The sequence below is a fragment of the Contarinia nasturtii genome, unplaced genomic scaffold, assembly GCF_009176525.2.
Source record: "Contarinia nasturtii isolate CC-2019 unplaced genomic scaffold, AAFC_CNas_1.1 Cnas_scaffold_4084, whole genome shotgun sequence".
Lineage (NCBI taxonomy): Eukaryota > Metazoa > Arthropoda > Insecta > Diptera > Cecidomyiidae > Contarinia > Contarinia nasturtii.
The window spans coordinates 769368-783831 of NW_022201380.1; positions in this window are offsets into that span (position 1 = coordinate 769368).

The window sequence follows — 14464 nt, forward strand, 5'->3', positions numbered from 1 at the left end:
AATTATCTGCGCACAAAAATGATGGCATTCGGTTTTTACCCATTTGATCCCGAATGGTGGCATTTTACATTAACAGATGAACCATTCAAAAATACATTCTTTGATTTTGATATTGAATAAAGAGATACCGTGTTTGCAATTCATGGTTCGCTTCAACCAATTGAATTTTAGAAAAATATTGAATAAACCGTTTAAATCAAAACAAGTGTCTGTTTAAAATTTCATTTTATTCAAAAATCAAGTAGATCGTAAGATGACATTAAAATTAAATCTTTATTTTACTTTATCTGTTTGAAATTTTAAATCTGTATCAATTTCAGTATTCAACTTTATCAACATTGTCTCTATTATGGATGGTATCCCCAACTTCATTCCACTTAAGATCGTTAAGACCACGTAGTTCTACACATTTTTCGGCTTGGGCTTCAGTTTCAGTTAAATTGTATGGTTTTTTATCAACAAAATTTTTATAGACAATTTTACATCCGTTACTCATCCAGTAAAGGAAATTCTCGCCCAATTTGGTGCCGGATGTCCAAAAGCTATCTTCCGACAATGGATAGCCTGACAAAAGTTGAATTTAAAAATTAAATCCATTCGCTTGATATGCTTTTCTTTCATCGACTGCGACACTAAACCTTCCCGAACTTTTTATAAACTTAGTAACCTTTTCGTTTTCTTCCTCCGACATAATGCTAATCAGACGTTGATTGATGGAGTTACAATATGCATTGCCTTGGTACCAGTTTCCCTGTGCGGAATAAATATTTTTTTTTAAATTTGTGAAAATAAATTACTGTCTGCTATCAAAAATTATTTGGTCGAATGATTTTAACTTCTGTCAGCTATTTTTTGCGTAAAACTATTCGACATTTTTCTGCATTCGTTCAATAATTGAAACAACGTATAATAATTTTTTCTTTGAAACGAAAACCAAACGCAAGTGGATGACACATATATGAGTTTGAAGACTTTTTTATGCGAACACTGCTGATCAGCGCCATCATGCATGAGTTCGGTGAACTCAATTTAGTTCGGTATCATGAAAAATAATTTGCTTTTATATTTTAAAACCAAACATGATAGAAAATTATTAAAGTTAATCATAGTAAATAAAAGTAAATTAATTGAACAACAAATCGAATTACTTTTTGGAACACACAATAAACAATGCATGTAATAACAATGTGAACGTAACAAAAATATTGTATTGATTATTATTTTAAGCAAGTAATATTTTTCATTTATTTAAATTAAAAAAATTCGTAAAATTGATTTGATTCGAATTTTTGAACAATAGTTTTGTTATATAATTTTTATTTTTGATGACTAATGAGCGCGTGCATTCGTGTGCGACTTGTCAAGTCGATTTTGACAAGTGTGAATGCGTAAAATGCATTCTCTCCCATCTCTCCAAGCCAACATATGGCGTTAATGTATACCATTTGCAATATGCGTCTTCATACTGCTTGATCAAACGTACCTTCATCCAATGTGGTAAAATTTCTCACTGAGACCTATAAAAATGTAAATAGAAACCAATTTTTAGTTCAACACTCAATTTAAAATTCGGTAAAAATTCTATTCACCAATCCCCAAAATGGAGATGAATAGTCTAGTGAATAGTACAAGGCACAGTTTCATGATTAAGATCGTCACACTTGATGCTGACTTTTATAGCACAAACAATGATGCATTATGTAATTCGTCCAATTTAATTCTCAAAATTCTTGGAAATTTTGTTGTTTTTCTTGTCGAATCGATTTTTCGTCAGAGCTGAATTTCAATATAGTATGCTTTTGTTCAAAGATCATACAAATTTTATTTTTCTTGCAAATGATAATGATCAGAATGAAATGGAAGATAAGAGTTTGCGACATGCCTGTAGGGTGTAGCCGAGAATGAATATGGCTTAAGCAAACTTATCTCATCATTTCGTTTATGGAAAATTCTGTAGAGTGTATGGTGATATGAGTCACTTTTATTCTCATCTACGCATATATTACTTTTCCGCACACACCTAGTGTGTAAGGTAAAGTATTGGAATCGGTCGAAAAATTAACACCCATAAAAAATGTGTTTTCTGGGTGTTTTTGGGGCCAGGGAACACGAATCCAGCGTTTTTTCGATGTCCGAATGTATGTGCGTACCCTGTACCCTGTACGCAAAAATTTGTTAACACGATAACTTTCAAACAAGAAAAGTAATTCAAAATCTGACTTCACAGGATGATTGGGGTTGCCGAGGAATAGAAACCATTAGATTTTGAGCAACTTTGGTTGACAGGGTAAAGTGTCATGTCTGGTGTGATGCCCATGTCCATCCATGGGAAAAATTCAATTTTTCTTCCAAAAGTGATTTATTAATGTATTCTTAAACACATTTTTTTTGGGTACGAGAAAACCGAATATGACGTTAGTTTTGCGATACAATCAACTTTCGAAACACTTTTCATACAAAAAATTCAAAAAATTTGGATTTTTTTATGGAAGCCATGCCTGTATGATATCGTAATGAGCTGAAACTTTGCACAGGTTATTTTCTTCACTCTAAAATAACATTCCGAGGGTTTGAAGAGATTTCAATGCATAATAGAGATACCTCCCCAACAAAATTTTGGATTTTTTGCTCAAAAACGAAAATTTTGTATGGAAGGTACCACTCAATTGTATTGAAATTTCTTCAAACTTTCAGAATGTTAGCTTTTTGTGAAAAAAATAACATCTGCAAATTTTCACATGATTACGATATCATACAGGCATTGAAAAGTCCAACAAAAATTATTTGTATCGCAAAACTTATATCAGATTCAGTTTTCTCATGAATTCATATTTACGGCAAAAGATACGTAATAAATGCATGTTGTGGATCACAGTGCGGAAAAGTTCATCTTACGGATGTAAGACATTTTATTTTTTTAATAATAATCAAAAATGTGACAGATAAGATTCAAAGTGCTTTCGGAAGATGTAAATTGGGTGGGCAATTGGACATTGAGTAAACAAGCTGATTATTCACAATTATTTTGCCTAGGTCAAGATTGAAGCCAAGTTTTTTTGTGCACAAAGGTAAATGATTAAAAATAGAAAGTGAACTCCAAATAGAATAGCAGTGAATCATTTTTGCAAACTTTTATAGGAAAGATGCATCGAAACGTCAGATTTGGCTTTGTCATACTGAAAACAGCCTACCATTTCCCCCTAGACAGTGTTTTTATTGAAAAGAGACAATTTTCAAACGGCATCTATCATGAAAATAATCATTCCATCTCAACCCACTTAAAAAGATATTTTTTTGGAAAAAAGCGGTGTGGATCACTTAAGTGATAAGAATTCTTCTCATCAATCTGAATAGGCTATGTTAAAGAAATGATCGATACACCCTTTATTTCATCATTGATAACGGATCATGCTTAGACGATTAATTTACCTTTGGCCATGATTCACTCCAAAAAAAATTTGAAAACCGTTGCAGTTGTGAAGACCTTCATTCTAAACAAAAACAAGATGTAGTATGCCAGATATAGTTTTTGGCGACTTATTACACCTGAAATAATTGGGAGAATTTTTGTTTTTGGTGGTTTCTTTTTATCGATCTAAAAATGAAACTTCCAATCCAGGTTATAATTCTTAAATCATTTGTAATTCATTTAAATTAATTTGAATTTTTTTATTCGGGTGTTTAAATAGTATATATCGCATATAAATCGTTGGATCTCATGGAGGAAGGATTATCGTTAGCGGCCATTCTTTAGACTGACATAAAGCTTTAAAACTTATGAAATGAATCGATATGGAGCACTTGGATCAGATTGCAATCAAATATAATTTAATTAAAAATGTGATATTCTATTTTTGATGACTGACTTATTTTTAAAATGTTTAAAATTCATAAATTTTAAATTTTGTATTTTGTATTCAAATTCTATTTTTACTTGCATATATTTATTTGACTTTTGTTAATTTCTTTTTTACAATCAACATTGTTGTGATATTTTTCGACTTGAATTTTTGCTTAGACAAACAACTATTGTTGTATTTTTTATTTTTTTATATTGAACTTGTTGAAATTCATTTGGATTTTTTTTTTATATAATTGATTTAGATTAAAATTGTTAGAAAAGATCTTGGTTTTTAATGAGGGAATTTATCCACTCTTTTCCAAGCAAAAAACATTGTATTGTCATCCTGCTATAGGTAGACATTAAAACCAAATAAATAAATAAACAACGACTCATTCTAGCTTTGAAATGAATAAAACACCTCATTATCTTTTTGATTCATAATTTTAATAATAGCAATGACATCATCGGTTAAATCACATAAATTTAAGTGCAATTAGCTCATATACAAGCATTGATAAATATTATTTTTTAAAAAATAGAAAAAGTAAGAGCGAAAAGGTCATCAATGAAGATAATGTCTAAAATGATGATTCCATTCGATTTTTTCGCAACGTTCAATATTAACATGGTCAAATTGTGTTTTATCAACGGTCCATTTGGTGTTTAAATAAACATCTTCTTCCAAATAGATGGTAATTTTATGTGCGTCCTCTAATTCAGAGCGTTCTTTGCTAAGTCCCGGCAAATACAAAATATTTCCATCGTAATGTTCACCGCTCTCCATATTTCTTACTTTGATCCGTTTCAATTTGCGTGAATGTTGAATGAATGGTAAAATATGATCAGAACTGGCATAATAAAAATAGACACGTTCAAGATTGACTAGACTCTTGGCCACCGTATCCAAATTGGAGACGATCGATCCAACATGAATGCCAAGCTCTTCCAAGTTCACCAAACCCGATAAATCGGTGTCGTTTGTTGTATTCGCCACATACAATTTGACTAGGGCATGCAACGAAGCCATTTGATGACACGTTTTTTGATCAACATTTTCCACATACAAATGTAATCGTTTATAAAACTGTTGTTCATACAGTGCATCCAATAAACTGCAAAATGATCCAATGTCAATTTCAAGCGATGCATCAATTTCGATGGCCAAATCGTCCAACTTCACATCGAGCTGTACATCCGACCCGATCCATGTGTTTCGATTCACCCACAAGCAATTTGCGTTGGTGGAAAAACTACGAATATGTGGATTTTGTTCGAAAAATGAGCGTAATTCTGTCATTTCAAACACTTCCCACGGTGTCAACTCAAAGTGTTCAAGTGCCGGATACTTTCGGAGCAACCATTTATTTTCGGTTTTTTGATGAATATCACGCACGGCCAAACGTTTTAGATTCGTACACTGTTTTAAAAACCGTTTGAACAACTTATCGGATATGTTGAAATTTTCAATTTCAATCACTTCAATTTTGCCGAGCATTTGTTTGATTGATTTAATTTTTGGACCGGTCAACGTAATGTCCAAATGAAGTCGCTTTAGTGCATCACAATTCGATGAAATGTATCGCAATCGTGTGGTGCTACTGCCAAAAATCGACACTTTTCCAATGAACGATATGAATCCATTGATTTGACCGGCATTCGTACTGTAGGTTCCATCATTTTCACATCGGATCGGTGCGGCTGGATAATTTTCTTGAAAATATTGACCGGCAATGTCATGCATTTGTCTACACGTTTGACCAATTGAATGAAGATCTTTTAGCGACAGCCAATCGAAAATCTTTTCATAGCACTTTGAATTCAATGATAAAATCGATGATGATTCGTCAATTGTTTCCATTACAACGTCTGGCATTTGAATGACATCATTACATTCGTCAATGTGTTCGGCTTCTTTTGCTAAAATCACTTCGTCAACGAATAATGTTGAAAAATGACTGGTCCAATCCGTTTCGGATGGTTGCCGTTGGCGTTTTCGTCTTAGCGGTGCCAAACCTTGGAAGCGATACATCTTTGCACAAGAATGTACAATTGAATGTACATCCATTTCCGTGAGCACTCTACATTGTTCTTCAAAAAAATCACCCACTTTTTCAAACATTTAATTTAAACGGAATTTTATTTTGACTTTCAACACTGGAGGAAAAGAGGTGTACGCGGAGAACACTTATTCGAACGATACTCATTGAATGATTGAAAATGTGTAATTGGTCACGTTCGGCTATTTATAGGCAACACCAAACACATCATTATTATCATGACCAATTCAACAATTTCTTTTATCATATCAAACATGTACGTCATTCCAAAGATAACAGCAACCATCGAAAAATTCCACTCCAAGTAAGCCACCTTTCGAAGGCGTTACAATCGTATTCTTCTTCTTCTTTTTTTCATTTAAAAATGTTCTATTCTTGAACGCTTGTCTGTTTTTGACTCTTTAACCTGCGAAGAATGCAAACAAACAACAGATTAAAGGTACATATATTTTATATATTTTCGTCTGGGTGCATGTACAATTGTACAAACAAGAGTCACGATTCACGGTAAGATTCCATTAACTGATCGTGTCGAGTGTTTATTGTTTTGAATGATGCAAGACCTCAATCGATTATTTGTATGTTTGTTGTCGGTTTTTAGGTTTCGAAAAATAACTGATAAACAATTATCTTCGTTTTGCTATAGCGTCAATTGAGATAGCACATTCAATGCCTTTGCTTTTTGATGTCGGGAAAGAAAGAGAAATGACAAAGAAGAAGACACAGAATAGGAGAACTACGTAATTTCTTTACCATGTACATTGATTCGATTTACTTTTTCTGATTTTCGTTTGCACGATTGATCGGCTTCATTCAAAATACTTTTGACAACGATTGATTTCCAATCAAAGTTGTAAACAATATTACTTTGTCTATCAATACTGGCATTTAAAATAAAACTCCCGAACATTTTGCTACATTGAGGTTTTTGTATACAACACGCCTAAAGAGGAAGTGCTACTATTTTTCGTTCTTCATTCTCGTATGGAGTTTGAACAATCAAGTAACGATTCGAAATTAAAAGTTCTGATAAGACCGTTGCGGATATCGATGATTGAAAAGATTTAATGAATAAACGCCAAACATTGTACGCTAGATTGTACGTTAGGGTGCTTCATTTTTTGCACATTTTGCAGAATTATGTCGGCTATGGTCATAACCGATGCAAAATGATCATATCTATCCCATAAAGGTGTTTTCACAATTTTAAAATGATATTTAGGCGTTCCAGGTTAGCTCTGAATGGAGACATGTATGAAATTCTCCTTTTTCCGTTTTACGCAACTTCACGGATATATTTTTGATTTTTTTTTTTTACAAATTTCAAGTAAAAATGTGAAAATTAAGGATTGCAATGACATGCAAACTCAGATATGCCTAGTGCTTATATAATAGCATAACAATTCTCTCTATGTACCATCAGAGCTAAGCTGCGAAACATGGCGATGGTCCGATCGTGATTCGATCAAATTTAAGCAATGAAAATCAAAATCAAAATCATGTTTCAAATTAACATCGAAAAAGCAAGAAGGGTTATGAATTAAAAATAGCTCACAATAATGTTTTATTTGAATGAAACTGAATAATCGAAAAATGTTATTTGCAATTGAGAAAGATAAGGATTTCATCGAAAAAATTCCAATTTAAAATTTTCTTCGTTGTTTTTATGATTTATAGACACCTTTTTTCTTATTTGATATTTAAAAAGAGGGAAATGTGGAGGTTTCGTTTGGGTTAGTGAAACTTGTGTAAATTCAACTCCACCATCATAGCGACATCTACAATTCAACATCAATTGAAATGAGATCAACGCATGTTTAAAAGAAAAAGATGCCACCAATATGTTGATATAAAACACTCCGTTGTTGACTTAAGCAATGCTGTGTATTTTGTACAACTACAACCTCACATAATTTCCATGAAAACGGTGCGACATTCTTTTACTTGCGAACATTCAAAGGAGAAAAACGTCACACACGTTTTCTCATTTATTTTGCGACGCCATTTTTTATTTAGCGAAAAAATTCAGAATATTCCACATAAATTATAGTTTTTCATCGATTTGTATTGATTTTTTCGGCAAGAAATTACAAAATTTACTGATATCTTTTTGGAATTTTCTATTTTTACAATAAACTTGTTGAAACAACGTGAATTTTGATCGGTCATCGGTAAGTACCGCATGGTCTGCTTTATTATTAAAAATTACAATTTCAATCGAAGAAAAGATAGCTATAATAGACATCAATTTTTCAAAAACTTACCGACAACAAATGATCACTTATCCAATTTAAAATTGATGAATGATTAATTGTCGGAAAGAATAAAATGGTTTTAGATTAAAAAAATGTTTATGTAATATATTTTTGTGAAATTTTTTCAAATTAATTATCACAATTTCTTGTTCCATTTTCTATTCTCCTATTCAGTGCTATTCTCTGCTGAGCCAATAAAAGTCAATTGTCATGGATCGACCACAAACAAAGCAAAAGTTATCCCACCCAGTCTGTCGAAATGGTAGCGAAGATGCTGGCGCTGGTCCATCAAATGTGGAATCATCACCAAAAATATTCAAGTTGAGCATCGATTGCTTCGATGAAATATTCGAATATTTGTCACTGAAAGATTTACATTCATTTGGACAAACATGCAAGCGGATGAACAAAGTGACCGGCGAATATTTCAAACAAAATTACTCATCGGTTCAAACATGGTTCAACAATGGCAATGGAATTCGAACGTATTATTCGGACAAAGATGGAGTCAGCTTTCAATGGATTAAAATATCGGGCTTCAGTCAATTCATACCAAGCATTTCAATTGACGATGACGATTTCAGTTATATTCAATCTCGTGTAAGTGACTTTGAGTCAGTTAAACGCATTTCTTTCGAAAATTTAGTGGTTGACAACGAAACAATTAAGTTTTTCGAACAATTTTTGGGCCAGCTAGAAATGGTGCAACTCTTCAATTGTTTGATTGAGAGTGAATTTTACCATTTGATGTTGCAACACTGTGAAAACTTGAAGAAGCTTTGTGTTCGAGAGTGTAAGTTCAATGGCCATCCGATCGATGAATACGAGTGGCTGTTGCATACATATCCCAAGCTTGAGCAATTGCATCTTTCTGCTTATGAAGTAATTGGTAAAATTGAAGAACTATCGACATTTTTTGAGCGTAATCCAAATGTTTATCAATTTTCATCTGACTTTAATTTGATTTGGGACAATCGTAATATATTTTTGAATTCCAAGACTAAGTTGGATATATTAGAGCTCTGCATATATAGTCCATTACGAACAAGTCTGGAAGAGTTCCTAAATCTATTAAACCAACTCCACGACCAAGGCTTTTATAAACGAATCTACATTGACATTGATATTCTAGACATGGATACAAGCAATTTTTTGGCTTCGCTCAAAGGGATTGAGTCACTATACCTTCAATGGCTTGATGAAATCTATAATTTACCTCAATTGCCCAATCTGATAGAACTAAAGGTCTGGTTATCGAATGAATGGAATGTCGCTGATATGGAGTTGTTGGCAAACGGTCTTGTGAAACTTCAACGTCTTTACATTCGATATTATAAAAGCGTCGATTTCATTTTGCCATTCGTTCGTCGTTCGTTGAAGTTGAACAAAATTAAAGTGAATTCATTATACAACGATAGAGCTATGGATTTGAAAATGTTGAATGAAGAACGCACCAAGTTGGCCGGAGCACTAAAAATACTGATTTATGCAACTGACGATATTTTCTTGCCCACCAAATGGGCGACCAAAAACGGCGACACCAATTTGAGCATGATTGAGATTCGACGTTTGGCCACGCACGAATGGGATTACGAATAATTCTAAACAACCATTTTTTTAAATTTTATTGACCACATTTTCACTTAAATTGCAAATCTTTTTTCACAAATGAACTAGGAAACACTCGAATCTCTTGAAATATCATAATTAACGTTAGTTGTGAAATGCGAAGGAGGAAACAATTCCATATGTCTTAGTAAATTCTATAATAAAGTAAACTCAAATCAACCAAAAGTCTTTATAGTACATGTTTTTTTCATTGAAAATTTATTTAAATTCCATTTGATACTTCAATAGATCTTGGCTTTAATCGAGAAATTAGTTACAGATCACAGATTTCTTTACTTAGTTTAATCACTGATCAAATAAATAAATCACTACATTGGATCCACAAAAAGTCGACGCCCGAACATCGATAAAACTGAAGAAAAAAAGCAATAAGGTTACCCTTAGCTTGTCGCCGTACTGAAACTAGAAATGAAATCGATCTTGATAAAGCGTAAAAATGTGGATCCGTTGAGAACAACTAATGACTTTCTTACATGTAGTTGCTTTGCTGAAAATAAAATATCACAAACGTTTCGAGGCTATGCATAAATGATAAAAACCTCAAAACTTGGGAAATCTTCACCGTTCTTCCTTCTCAGAGGAATAATCCATGGACAAAAATGTTATGAAAGGCTTTGATTCGGTTAAGAAGAAACAAAATACTAAATTGGTATACTTTTTTGGAAAATTTTATTTTGTTATGAAAGACAATTTTATTTTGAACTATTGTTTGATATGGGATATGAAAAATATGGAGAAGTTGAATTGGAATAACGTTTTTCCCTAAAATTTGCATGCAATAAAATGTGATGATTGTTGTGTATGATTCTGTTCATCAGTATAAAACATCATGAATGATTGAGATGCCAAACGCTTACACTATGGACAAATTTCAATATTCAACCATTTGCGATGGTCTTCCAACTGGCCACTTGTAACCTGGCATTCACGGCATCGAATTTTCACAGTGACGCGACCATGCCTTATCATACCCAAAATTTTCTCATATTCATAGCACGTGATAACCATCCTTGGAGCAGTAATTTCCAACATCTGTAAACTCCTTCCATTCATCAGAACATCCACGATCCCATCCGGTGTCAAATTATAAATCTGACAGTAGATGTAAGTAAGTTTCGTTAGTTTCATAGCAATATCAATAAGCGACCTCTCTGACATCTTGAATTGAATAGTAAGTCTTCGAATGGACTTTAATTTGACTACAGTCTTTGATTGAATTTCATCAAACATGCCCATCAAAGCCAATTCTTCAATATTAAAATCGTGTTCGGCCATTGAATCAATTAGTTTATCGATAAGCGACAATTTCAATCCAAATGGAAAATATATATACAATTTTGTTAATTTTCTCAATCGACTCAAATGCATGAGCTCCTCTTCGGTGCTGGTGTTTGTTATAACGGATGAAATTCCATCGAGATTTGGTGCAATATTCGCAATATGTTCGTGAATTGATGTTGATATATTTTTCGAAATAACATGCAGCCGCTTTGTTTGTGGATTCAATTGAAGAAAATCAATGAGTTGGGTGTCGCTCAACCACGAAAAATCATCCAAAATAATAGTATTCTCTAATTTCGGATGATGTTGTATGAAATTGTCAATATAGGAGCCTTCCATTAGGCTTAACGTAAACAGTTGAGGATGAAATCCAAAATTTGAAATGCTTGAATGCGATAGTACAAGTGTTTTGAGCGCTTCGAACGGCGCAACTGTCTTAAAATCCAAATCAAGCCCATCGATCTTTAACTCAGTCAATTGCTTACAATTGGAAATTTCATTCAAAATTGCATTAACATCGTTGCCATTCTTACGCGGGGAGCTTCTCCAATCGATCGATTTTATTGACGGACCAAAAATAGACACGAATTTTTTTACACTTGTTGATATCAATGCGTTCGCATACTTTTTATCATCTCGAATAATCAACGCTTTCACCTTTGATCGAAGGCTTATTTTTGCATTCTGTTGAAATTGGATGCACACTTCAGCCGCGTGTAGATAATCTGGAGCATTCGTCAGTTTGCGTAATACGGCCTGAATACAGTCGTCGTTGAGCGCGTTCAAAATGTGCTTTGATGACTTTGGTTCCTGCGGAATTTTCAAATCAAACCGAAAATGATCGGGCAATTGATATTTTTTGACCAAATCAACGACTTCGGTTATGTTTTCAATGCGGAAATTCACCTCGTCCAAGTAACACAAATGAAGAAAATTCTTTAACACTTCGGCCGATGTAGTCGGTAGTTCCACTTCATCATTTTCACCGGGCACCTCTTCGTTGAACATTTTACGAAATACATCGCTCGCTTTTGATAAAACATCTTTATGTGCTGGAACACGGTCCTTTTGATTGCCACACACAAAATACACATCGGCTGTACGCTCGTCCATGTATAAATTTCGGAATGATTCAGATGGAAAATCATTTGGTTTCACTTTTATTACGATATCGTAAATAGTTTTATTTGCCATTTTTTATCGCTTTTTTCGAATTTTCTTTAGATAGTACCATAAAGCGATTTAAATTGATGAGAAAAAATCACTTGAATTTAATTTGCAACAATTCAATATTGAATAATATTTAATTTCAATGTTTCGAGTGCGAATGGAAAAATGAGACTGAATTTTAAGAGAGCCGAGCTGTGAGTATTTCTGCAATGTAATTAGAGAACAATGATTGTCACACACTCACACAGATGCTTAGTTATTATGTCTTTGACATTTGTAGTTTTCTTTGTGTGTATGTGCGACGTATGTTCTATGGTATAGAGTGTCTGAGACAGAGACTAATGACAGTACCTTTGTACATCTATTGTGAAAGTATAGTTCTGAACATGTAATCGCAATTTTTTAGACAGAACATTACCACAGAAACGCTTTACTCATCAATAGCTACTATTGGGTGTGAATTAGTACACCGTTCACAGTAAAACAAACGAACACTAACACATACACTAGCGATCAATATTGATATAGTTTAGGTACGATTTATGTTTTTCATGCAAATTACCATTTTTCACACTTGTTGCGGATTGATTTTTATATTTTAACGTCCATTTGTCTTTGTCATTTGTCAAGACACCAACTTTGTCAGACTCAATGGTGAAAAGTGGTAATTTGTGTGATAATCATTAATCGTTCCCAAAATTTTGATGAGCATAGATGAATATTTTGATTTGTAGTGTTGATTCCTTGTATTAAAAAATACAGTTTTCTTCTAACTATCTAAATCTGTATGTTATCTTGTATGCTCTGGGGCTCAATTGTGTGCTATGTTTAAGACCTTATATACCAGATGAGTATTTCTACAAGTGGCAGATGAGTATATTTCTTTTGAAGAGTTACGGATTTTTAACCGAGAATAACGAGAAATTCCACGTGCAATCAATTTCACCATCCTTTAACTGGAGTTTTTCATGATAAAAATACTTTCGATTTGCTAGGGTCCATCCCTTTCGATCGGTGGTCCATCCCTTTCGCCCGTGCCTAAATAACTTCCTTTCTTCTTTTGACTTAAATAAGTTTCAGCATAAAAACTTCGCAGATTTACCAAATTTTTTATTTTAATATTTTGATTTAATTAAAAAGTAAGAAAAAATCCTTTCTTTGTTGCAAAATTTTTGATGATTATTTTTTAATAATGATTATTTATAAATAATGTTCAACCACTTACGATTGCATTTCAACAAATCACAATCAATATTACATTTCCGACATCGTATTTTAACATTAACGCGATCTTTGGCCATGTTCAAAATGGCATGGTATTCATCCAAATTGATTCTGAAATGTTTGGCAGTAAGTGACAAGTATTTTAAAGTTGTTCCGTACTTTAAAATGTTTTCAATTCCAATTGGTGTAAAATTATTGCTATTTAAAACAAGCACGCGCTCAAGTTTCGGTAAACTCTTGACGGCATTAAGAAGCGAACGTTCTGAAATGTGATGAAGCAAGAGTGATTTAACACTCTTTAGTTTAGCTATGCCGTCTAATTCGAAGTGACCACTTAAAGGCATCAACGCAAGTGTTTTAATGTTCAGCTCACGAGCAATCAACGAATCAATAAATTTATCAATAAGACTAATCACCGAATTATTTGTGAAATGTATGTGTAATTTTGTCAAACGCAATCGAGTCAAATGCGTGAGTTCTTCTTCGGATGTTTTGTCTGTTATACTGAAGGACATTCCATAGAGATTTGGCACCAGACCCGGAATCAGTTTGAAAATCGATGTTGTTATGTGCGAAGATAGACTTAATCGTTTCAAATGTGGATTTAATTGAAGAAAATCCAGAAGCGGTGTTTCGGTTAAACATCCATTTATGCATCGAAAATATTCCAATTTCGGATAATGTCGTATAAAATCGTAAATATTTGAACCTTCCCTTATTCCCAACCGGATCAACTGTGGATGAAATCCAAAATTGTAAATGCTTGAATACGTTAGTTCAACAGATTCAAGGGCTTCAAATGGCGATATTGTATTAAAATCTAAATTGAGGTGATCAATCTTTAATCCAAGCAATGTTTTTCCACAAAAGTTTGCAATCACTTGTAAATTGGCATCGGTATTGATATACAAAGAACTCCAATCAATCGATCGTATCGAAGAACCAAAAGTCGACACGAAACTTTTTACATTGGTTGATGTTATGGTGTTTGAATGTTCTTCCGT